This window comes from Limulus polyphemus, unplaced genomic scaffold (genome assembly GCF_000517525.1).
Source record: "Limulus polyphemus unplaced genomic scaffold, Limulus_polyphemus-2.1.2 Scaffold2897, whole genome shotgun sequence".
In the NCBI taxonomy this organism is placed as follows: Eukaryota; Metazoa; Arthropoda; class Merostomata; order Xiphosura; family Limulidae; genus Limulus; species Limulus polyphemus.
The window spans coordinates 117,847-127,328 of NW_013668507.1; positions in this window are offsets into that span (position 1 = coordinate 117,847).

Below are 9,482 nucleotides of genomic sequence, written 5' to 3' on the forward strand. Positions count from 1 at the left end.
GTATCGAAACCCGGTTTCTAGCGTCGTAAGTCTGCAGACACACCGCCGTGTCACTGGAGGTAGCACAAAAGTAAAATTCGAAGAACAAACAAGACTTTATTGTAATAACCATCCAGTGCCATTGTTATTAATATAATCAAGAATATTGAATACAGCAAGTTTTAAATCTTGTGTTAGAAACTAAATTTGATGACATGGCCAGGTGGTTAGGACGCCTGACTCCCAATCTGAGGGTCGCAGGTTCGATTCCTCGTCCCACGAAACATACTCGCCCTTTCAGCCGTGGGGGCGTTATATGTGACGGTCAATCCCACTATTCGTTGGTGATGACTAACTGCCTTCCATCTAGTCTTACACTGCTAAATTAGGGACGGCTTTGCGCGAAAATAAAATAAATACACTTTTAACGTGTTAACTTAACAATATAATTATCAGCTAGTTATAGATGGTCTTTTTATTAACTTATGGTTCACATTAATTACGGACTATTTTCATCATGTCTATGGTATCTGGAGCACAATAAGTCGTTTTATGTAGGCTTTTCTTGAAATGCTTAAGTTAACTATGTAAACGATTGTCGTAAAGTGGCTGTATATTTGAATAATTGTGTAGAAATACTGAAATTGTGGATCTGGGTATCTTGTAAGCTGCCGTGAGGACTGGGTTTTGTATTGTTTGTAATTTACATTTTTATGTGTATGGGTACTATGTTAACCCATGCACATTATATTGTTACGTATCTGCTCGTTTGTTAATTTCCCGTATAAATTCTTTCCGAGGAACTTCAGCGATACAAGTCCTTTCTTAATTAAAACTAGTTTATTCTTTCTTGATACAACTTTTAGTACACAGAATTTCCACAGTCACTTTAAACTTAACAACCTTTATAACACACGCTGTAAATCATAGTGATTCACACACTTTACTTACGGTGCCTACTGTTCACTTGACTCAATTATCTATCTCTTCAATCGCGCTGGTTTTTCTCGCCAGGCTTATATACTAAAATAGAGGGCTCCTCGAACAAACTCAGTTGCCAGGAAAATTCATGATCCTTCGAGAAACTCCAGCGCGCATGCTCCCAGCGTCGCGTGACTTCCGCTGTCGTAACAATATGACTAGGCATACATATGTTTGATATATTTTGATGATATTTTTGTGGTGATGTACCTCTACTTTTACTTGAAAGACTCTTTGCGTAGTTCGCTGTCGTCATACTTTATTTTGGATTTGGTTAGTATGTTTGGTCTCCGTTAATTTTGAATCATGCTTAAAAACTAAACATTTTGCTGTCGTGGAAGTCTGGAGAATGGTTCCATGTAAGTATAACTGGAACAGGTTTGTTTGTTTGTTTTGAATTTCGCTACACGAGGGCTATCTGCGCTAGCCGTCCCTAATTTAGCAGTGTAAGACTAGAGGGAAGGCAAATAGTCATCACTACCCACCGCCAACTCTTGGGCTACTCTTTTACCAATGAATAGTGGGATTGACCGTCAAATTATAACGCTCCCACGGCTGAAGCGGCGAGCATGTTTGGTGTGACGGGGATTCGAACCCGCGACCCGCAAATAGCGAGTCGAGCGCCCTAACCACCTGGCCATGCCGGGATCTGGTGTAGGTATCAGTGTACTTTAATGGGTTGAGAAAATAGTATAACTTGAGTTTTCAGTACGTTTATTTTTATTGTGTTTTCGACAATATTCGTCTATTTGGTTTAATACAGGTTGTTTGTAGAGGTTATCGAAGGGTGGCGGGCGGAAACTTTTCCAGCTGTTGAGGGGGTGGAGGAACTCTTTAGTGTCATTTGCGAATTGAGAACCAAAACAATAATTTGGGTCTTTTAACTGCACATTGCTGACATACATGATTAAAAATTAAAGGCTATCTGATCATCTCTGGAGGGCACCCACCTCTCGAGTAAAATACTCTGAGTACTTTTCCAGAACCTTAGACTTTTATGCCGTACAGTATCGAAATTTTTCTCTAGATACGGCACCTTAGACCTTTGTGCCGTACAGTGTCGAATTTTTCCTCGAGATACGGAACCTTAGACCATCATGCCATACAGTGTCGAAATTTTGAAGCTTAGACCGATATGCCGTACAGTATCGAAATTGTTTTTTCGAGAGCACAAGAAACAATGCTTTTTTTTAAAGCTGTCTACTGTGGTTTCGGTTAGTATAGCTAGGTGATCGGTTGTTTGCCGGAATTTTCTGAAACTACTTTGTACTTTTGGTAATTCTGATGTGTCTTCCAGGAAGGTGGAGAGTCTGTTGATAAATGTTCGTTTAACAATTTTACCTATACAGTTGGCCAAGCTAATTGGTCGGCAGTTTTCAGGTTTATTCGCTGGCTTTCCCTCTTTAAGGAATATGAGGACATTTGCCCGTTTCGAAGAAAATGGGATGTATCCCGAGTTTAAAGATAGATTAAAGAATGCTGTTAGAAGGTTAAACAATCTCCGAGTACCTTTTTTGAGGGGGATGGACTGTATGCCATCTTCTGCTGTAGCTTTGATTTTTGTATATGTTATGGAAGTAATGACATGAGTCTGGTGAAAAACAAAAAACAAAAAAAAAAAAACGTGCAAGACGATCTCTATCTTGATTGTTCTTTTATGTTAACCGGAAAAGTTGGTGTTTATAGATGTCGATTTTATTCAAAGAAATGGTTGTTCATAGAGGTGTCGCTAGGTGCTTAAGCGATTCGGGCCCATAGACGCGGGAATTTTCGGCATTTCAGTATGATATCGATCATGGTTTCCTATTTTGCGGATTCGGAGCACTGTCAAATAGAATTGGGGCAAGGGCCCCGGGTGTCAGTGCCCAGCGACGTCTCTGATTGTTCATGTCCAGTTTTCGTGTGTTTTTCAGTTGATTGCTAAATGCCTCAGCTTTTTCTGTAGGTGCACTAGTTTGTTATCGTATTTCAGTAATTGTTATGCTGTTGGTGTGGCGTTTCAGGCGTGACCAAAAGACCTAAGAGTCTGCCTGTTTATATAATTCTAAGCAGAAGGAATCCCACTTGTTTTCTCTGAGTTGTTTTATTTCGTTGCGTATTTTGTTTCTTAATGTTTTTATCTGTGTTTCGAATTCACGTACAATCTTCTGAGGTGGCGGCGTTTTTTTTTTTATCATATTTATGCCTGCATGTAGTTGCCACGTGTTATATCGTTAGCATTTTATTTGTGTTTAGGGATCAGGCAAGGTACTCACTTGACTGATTGGCATTATTCGTCAATAATAGACGGTCCCTCAGCACAATAAATAATCGATTGAGGCAGTAAAACAGTAATATATCCAAATTGGTTGCATAATCCAACCAGATTTGCTTTATGGTAATCATTGTTTAGTTTGGTGGGGGTCAAGATCGAAGACACCAGACCGGTAATTGATCGCTATCTATATCAAACCCTACATTAAACCTTTGACAAGTTCCACTGAGATCTGACGAACACAGACAGATATCCAGAACGTCACTGGTATTATGGGCGAAACTGGCGTTTGATTCATTTGGTGGAACACGAAGTCTAATAATGAACAGTAGGGCCACAGCAATAACTATAAACATCTTCAATGGTTAGAATGTTTCGGAATTATACATACTCCATCATCAGTAAATCTATGAGAATAATCGAATAAGCATTCTTCAACATTGTACACTAACATTAAAATACAATTGTATTAGGAAATTAATAATATTTATCTAAAAAAAGCTACTTGAATAAATCAAAGGGGAAAAAAAGTATTTCTGTTAAGGCTGGGGTTTTCATCTATAGTTTGTAAACTTTCTTTAATCAACAATTTGTAATCATTAAAATCATAAGTTATAATTTCAAAGTTTTCTAAAGAAATTAGGTCTGATAACGTTTCTCCGTCTAGGAGAGATAGGGACTGATGAAAAAAATATGTATAATTTCGAAACTGGTACGTGTGGGTATGTCACAATCATCGAGCAACACACAATCGTTATTGAAATTTACTAGCACAACCAAATAAGAAATGCTTACCGTTAAAATCACCTATTATTATGTGGTTATGGTTATATGCATAAACTTTTGTTAGTAGAATGATATCTGTGGTTCTTATTAAAGAGGAGTAGATTGATAACCGTGGTTCTTGTTGGAGAGGAGTAGATTGATAACCGTGGTTCTTGTTGGAGAGGAGTAGATTGATAACCGTAGTTCTTGTTGGAGAGGAGTAGATTGATAACCGTGGTTCTTGTTGGAGAGGAGTAGATTGATAACCGTGGTTCTTGTTGGAGAGGAGTAGATTGATAACCGTGGTTCTTGTTGAAGAGGAGTAGATTGATAACCGTGGTTCTTGTTGGAGAGGAGTAGATTGATAATTGTGGTTCTTGTTGAAGAGGAGTAGATTGATAACCGTGGTTCTTGTTGGAGAAGGAGTAGATTGATAACCGTGGTGTTCTTGTTGGAGAGGAGTAGATTGATAACCGTGGTTCTTGTTGAAGAGTGAAAAGATTTGTTTGTTGAATTTCGCGCAAAGCTACTCAAAATCTACCTGCGCTAAGTCGTCCCTAATGTAGAAGTGATAGCCTAGAGAGAAAGCAGCTAATCAATACCACCCACCGCCAACGTTTTACCAGCGGATAATAGAATTGTCCGTTACATTATAATGCCCCCCACGGATGAAAGGGCGAGCATGTTCGGTGACGGGGTTCAAGCTCGCAAGCCGAGCACCATAACCGCCAGGCCTCCAGGATGTAGAGGTAAGAAGGTGTGTGTGTTTTCTTAGAGCAAAGCTACATGGGGCTATCTTCTTTGTCTACCCAGGGGAATCAAACCCTTGATTTTAGCGATGTAAATCCAAAGACTTAGTGCTGTCCCACTGGAGGACAGAGGTAAGAAGAGCATTTACAATGTCTATTGACTCATTAGAGAGTGAACAGTTTGGAAAACATCATTAAATTACAGAATTATCATCCATGAAAAATACATAAATTGGCTCGATTGATTGATCTTGCAAGATTAATGAGCAACATTCTCGGGCAAAATCAACCAAAAGTGAAAAGTATTTCAAGTTTTAAAGTGTGATATGCATATACCATGAAACTGTCCCCTTAAAACAATATTCAGTGATCATGTACATATGAAAATAAAGAGTACCAATCTGTAGCTAAAGTTGTTGGTTATTTAGCAAACAGCAGAACAATAAATTATTAATTAATAGACATACAATGTTAAAACAACCCATTAGCAATACGTATTAATACAACTCTGTCCACTGGCGGATTTGCAGTGAGATTACAAATTAACAGTGCTAAAAAAATCCTAGGTTCGATTCTCTCTGGTGGACAGAACAGGGTCATGTGCATAAACAATCTTTTTTTTCATACAACTTCAGTTTTGCTTCTAGCTAATGAAATATTTTTAGTCGGTGAATTGTTCCAAACCTGAATTTTTATAACTTTCATAAATATTTTGTCTCTAATTTATTTACTGTAATTGCTGCAGACTATAAATCCTTGCTTTAAAGCACTGTTGACACTTACATAATATTTTGTATGAAACGCTGTTGGTTTAAAACTTTAGAACGTATATCATTGCTACATGAGAAAGAACTCCATGTAAAAAAAATCATTAGTCCTTTAAATATATATTATTCATGATGTTTATCTAGATCTCTTAACACATTTAAGAACTTCATGTAAAAAAAATCATTATTGTCCTTTAATTATATATTATTCATGACGTTTATCTAGATCTTTTAACACATTTAAGAACTTCATGTAAAAAAAATCATTATCGTCCTTTAATTATATATTATTCATGACGTTTATCTAGATCTCTTAACACATTTAGGAACTTCATGTAAAAAAAATCATTATTGTCCTTTAATTATATATTATTCATGACATTTATCTAGATCTTTTAACTTTTAGTCCATTCTACAGAGTGGCAAATTTATTCTATAAAATATTGTACTGAAATATGTGTTAAACTAATATTAGCTGGAAATTAAACTATTAATAAACTGCTATACATTTTATCAATATCTGTTATATAAATCTGAAACATTTCATTAGGAAATTAACTTTTATTTCTGTTTACTTTTGGCAATGAAGTAATCTGATAAGTTTTAACTCATGCAAGTCTGGTTTTCAGATAATTTTATTCTTTTTTTGGCACTATTGGTTACATAAACAACTAGGAACCTTCAACCAGACAGACCAGTATTTATCAAATCTAAAACTACAAAAAACAACAACAAAAATACAAGTTAAGAACTATGGATATAATTTACACAAAACACCCTACTTAATTCACAAAAGTTTTAAAAGAAATTAATTGCTATTATTAAATTATAACTTCTGTAATTCACTTCAAAATACAGGAGTTAGTTCAGAAAGAAAGAAACCAGTTAACCTTGAAAGCAAAAGTAGCAGGCATGATTCAGTTTCCTAGACAACTAATTGTAACTGGCAGGATTCATTTTTCAAGGAAACTAAGTGTAACAGGAAGGATTCATTTTTCATAAAATCAAATGTAACAAACTTTAGAAGAAAAAACAAACAAACAAACTAATTGTGACAATCAATATTTACTTGTGAACTAGTTAGAATTCAGCTTCTCATGAAAATTACTGTAAAAAGGAAATGTAAAAGTGAGGATTAAGTTGCTGTATAAATTATGATTCCATTACCATAATAATGTAAGATAAAACAGATGTGTGTGTGTGACAGATAGGATTTACTTACTAGACAATGTTAAAATAAAACACAAAAAGGAGCAGAAAAAGAAACTATCAATTGTTGGATGCTCCAAAAAATTCACAATTAATATTGATAAGAAAAACAGTCTCTAAAAAAAATCAATTAAAAACTACAAGGTTGGATAGTACTTCCAAGCTTGTTACATGAGGCAGTTATTAAGAAAGTCTTTTTAAAATGGCTATCTAAAAATATATTACATAGTAATATACATAATCTGTAAAATTATTAAAAAATAGCTTACCAGTTCATTTTTAGTTACATCTATTTTTTCCCTAAATATTGTAACACATATAAGAACACTGTATAAGAAACAAGTGATATATTTCAATCTGCATGTTAAAATACCATGTTCTACAAATTCAAGTGAAATATCTAATAAAGAAAAACATCCTTTAGTGTATCTTAATTTGTCACATTTCTATCTTAGCAACTGACTACAGGACTATTACGTGATACAAAATAATAGATATATTTAAATACATACACACAGGGCTGCCATGTTTTCATGGGCCCAGGGAGGGATTGTTATCTGGTCCACCCCTCTCAATAATTTGTTTCCCTCTCCTTCCAAACAGTGAAAAAAAAGTAAACCAGCATACATGGTACTAAATTAATCACCTTTTACTACACTCATCAGCAAATTGGGGTCCAGCACTGGGGACAATGTGATCACTTGATGATCAAACGAAATGGGAGCTTCAGTGATAGGAACAATACATGGAATCTTACAGTTAAAACATGACAGATTACAATATATATTTATCATTTTACAACTACATTCCAACTTGCTGTGTGTTTATAGTGCTGTTTCCTACTAGTCTCTTTTTTGAAATAAAATTGTGAAAGGATATGTAATCATATTTTAAGTTTCTGTAGCATTATTCACAACAGATACTAGTTTTATTTGTATTTCATCTGCTGAATGAGATTGCCAGGACTTTAGCCTAAAATGACATCACCTCCAGATATTCATTTTACTACCCCTATTGAGTCTAGATGCAGCCACTGACTTTTAGAATGAACATCCATCCCATTGATCTCTGACCATTAAAAATAGTCTTGCTGGTATTGTGTCCATGATTGCTACTGAACATAAAACTACAGCAGAAGTAAAAACAGTGGTATATAGTAAGCTTATTGCAAAATAAATAAATATATATGTATATGCATGTATTCATTAGTGTCTATAATGATGAACAAAATATAAGAATTAAGAACCATCACTTCAGAGAAATGGATTGATAAAATTTGTACATGTAAGTCTAATCTACACAACCTGAGAAAAACCTACATTTAAAATAAAATACCCTAAATTTTTTTCTAAAACCATTTTTGAAAAACTGAACAACTTGAATGTGTTTGTGTTGTTTTCAGTACCTATACAAGTCTGCATTATAGTGTTGAGTTATTGTAGAATATCTCATACAACCCACATGCAAAGAAAGAGAATACCACTACAGTGTACTGTGTATACACAAGTGCAGTATAACACATGGTATTACACAAAGTAGTGTACTATAAGGTACAGTGTATGCTGGTCTAGTAAGAAAGCAACTGTTTCATCAACCCTAGCACCTAACTTAGAAATCTATAGTATCTCAAACTCTAGTATCATTTTTATGTTATGATACAATGCTTTTTGTTTTCATTTTTTCCCTCTTTTTTCCTCAGGAATTTATTTTATTCATTTTTAATAATGAAAAATGAATGAAAGGAACACACAACTGACTTCCAGGTGAAAATTTATTTTCAATTATCATTATACTTTAAGCATCATATGTACTTAACCCTATTCATGAACATTTTATGCACAACCAGCCATCCCTGGTTCAAGACCTACAGTGTTGTAAACAAGGCAAACTTTTATACATGTATACAAACTTCATTTGTATTTTTTTTTGTTAGATCTCTTACTATGATGAATTCAAAAAACACTTAACTGGGTAATTAATTGTGCCAAGTTTAATTTCCTGCCCTTCTGTCTGGCAAAGTTCACAGTGTGAGATAAGATTCTTAGACATTATTCCCATGCACATTCATTAACTTTGTATGATAATGTTCTCATGCCTGAAAGAGCATAATAAGACATAATTCCCATGGTTAAGAGGTTTATAACTATTATCTAGTTTTGCTTTTTTATAGAGATTTACAACTTTCAGAACACGCAGTTGTTTTATTTAAAATGTGGTTTTTCACTGAATATCAATCATTTCATTTTAACATCACAAACACACACGTATTTAAATTTGTTTTTGCTTTAAAACATTATAAAACTTCTCTGTTAGATATCATTATTAATTAAAACAAATAATGTTTAACTATTGGGAATATTAAGCACTTCAGATATGGAGATATTGTTCTACATGCTAATGCCCATGGAGACAATAACTGTGTCTGGTAAGCTAAATTACTTTCAATTGTCAGTGTTCCCAAATCTATTGGTCTACGTTGGGAAATGGTAGAATACAGATAATTTAATCTTTAATCAGCTTTAGCTTGTTAAATTATCACTCCCCTTTTGTAACAATGACTGGAGTTCTGTAGAAATTATGAAAGACTACATAAAAATGTGGGAAGAGCATCTGAATGGGATTATATCAATTGTTCTGTGATGGGAATTCAAACCTCTGTCTTGCATATCGCGGATTCGAGCACCCTAACAACAAGGCCATTTGAATGTTCAGCATTGGCTGACCAGACATATATATATATATATATATATATATATATATACTACTTACTTTGGTCCT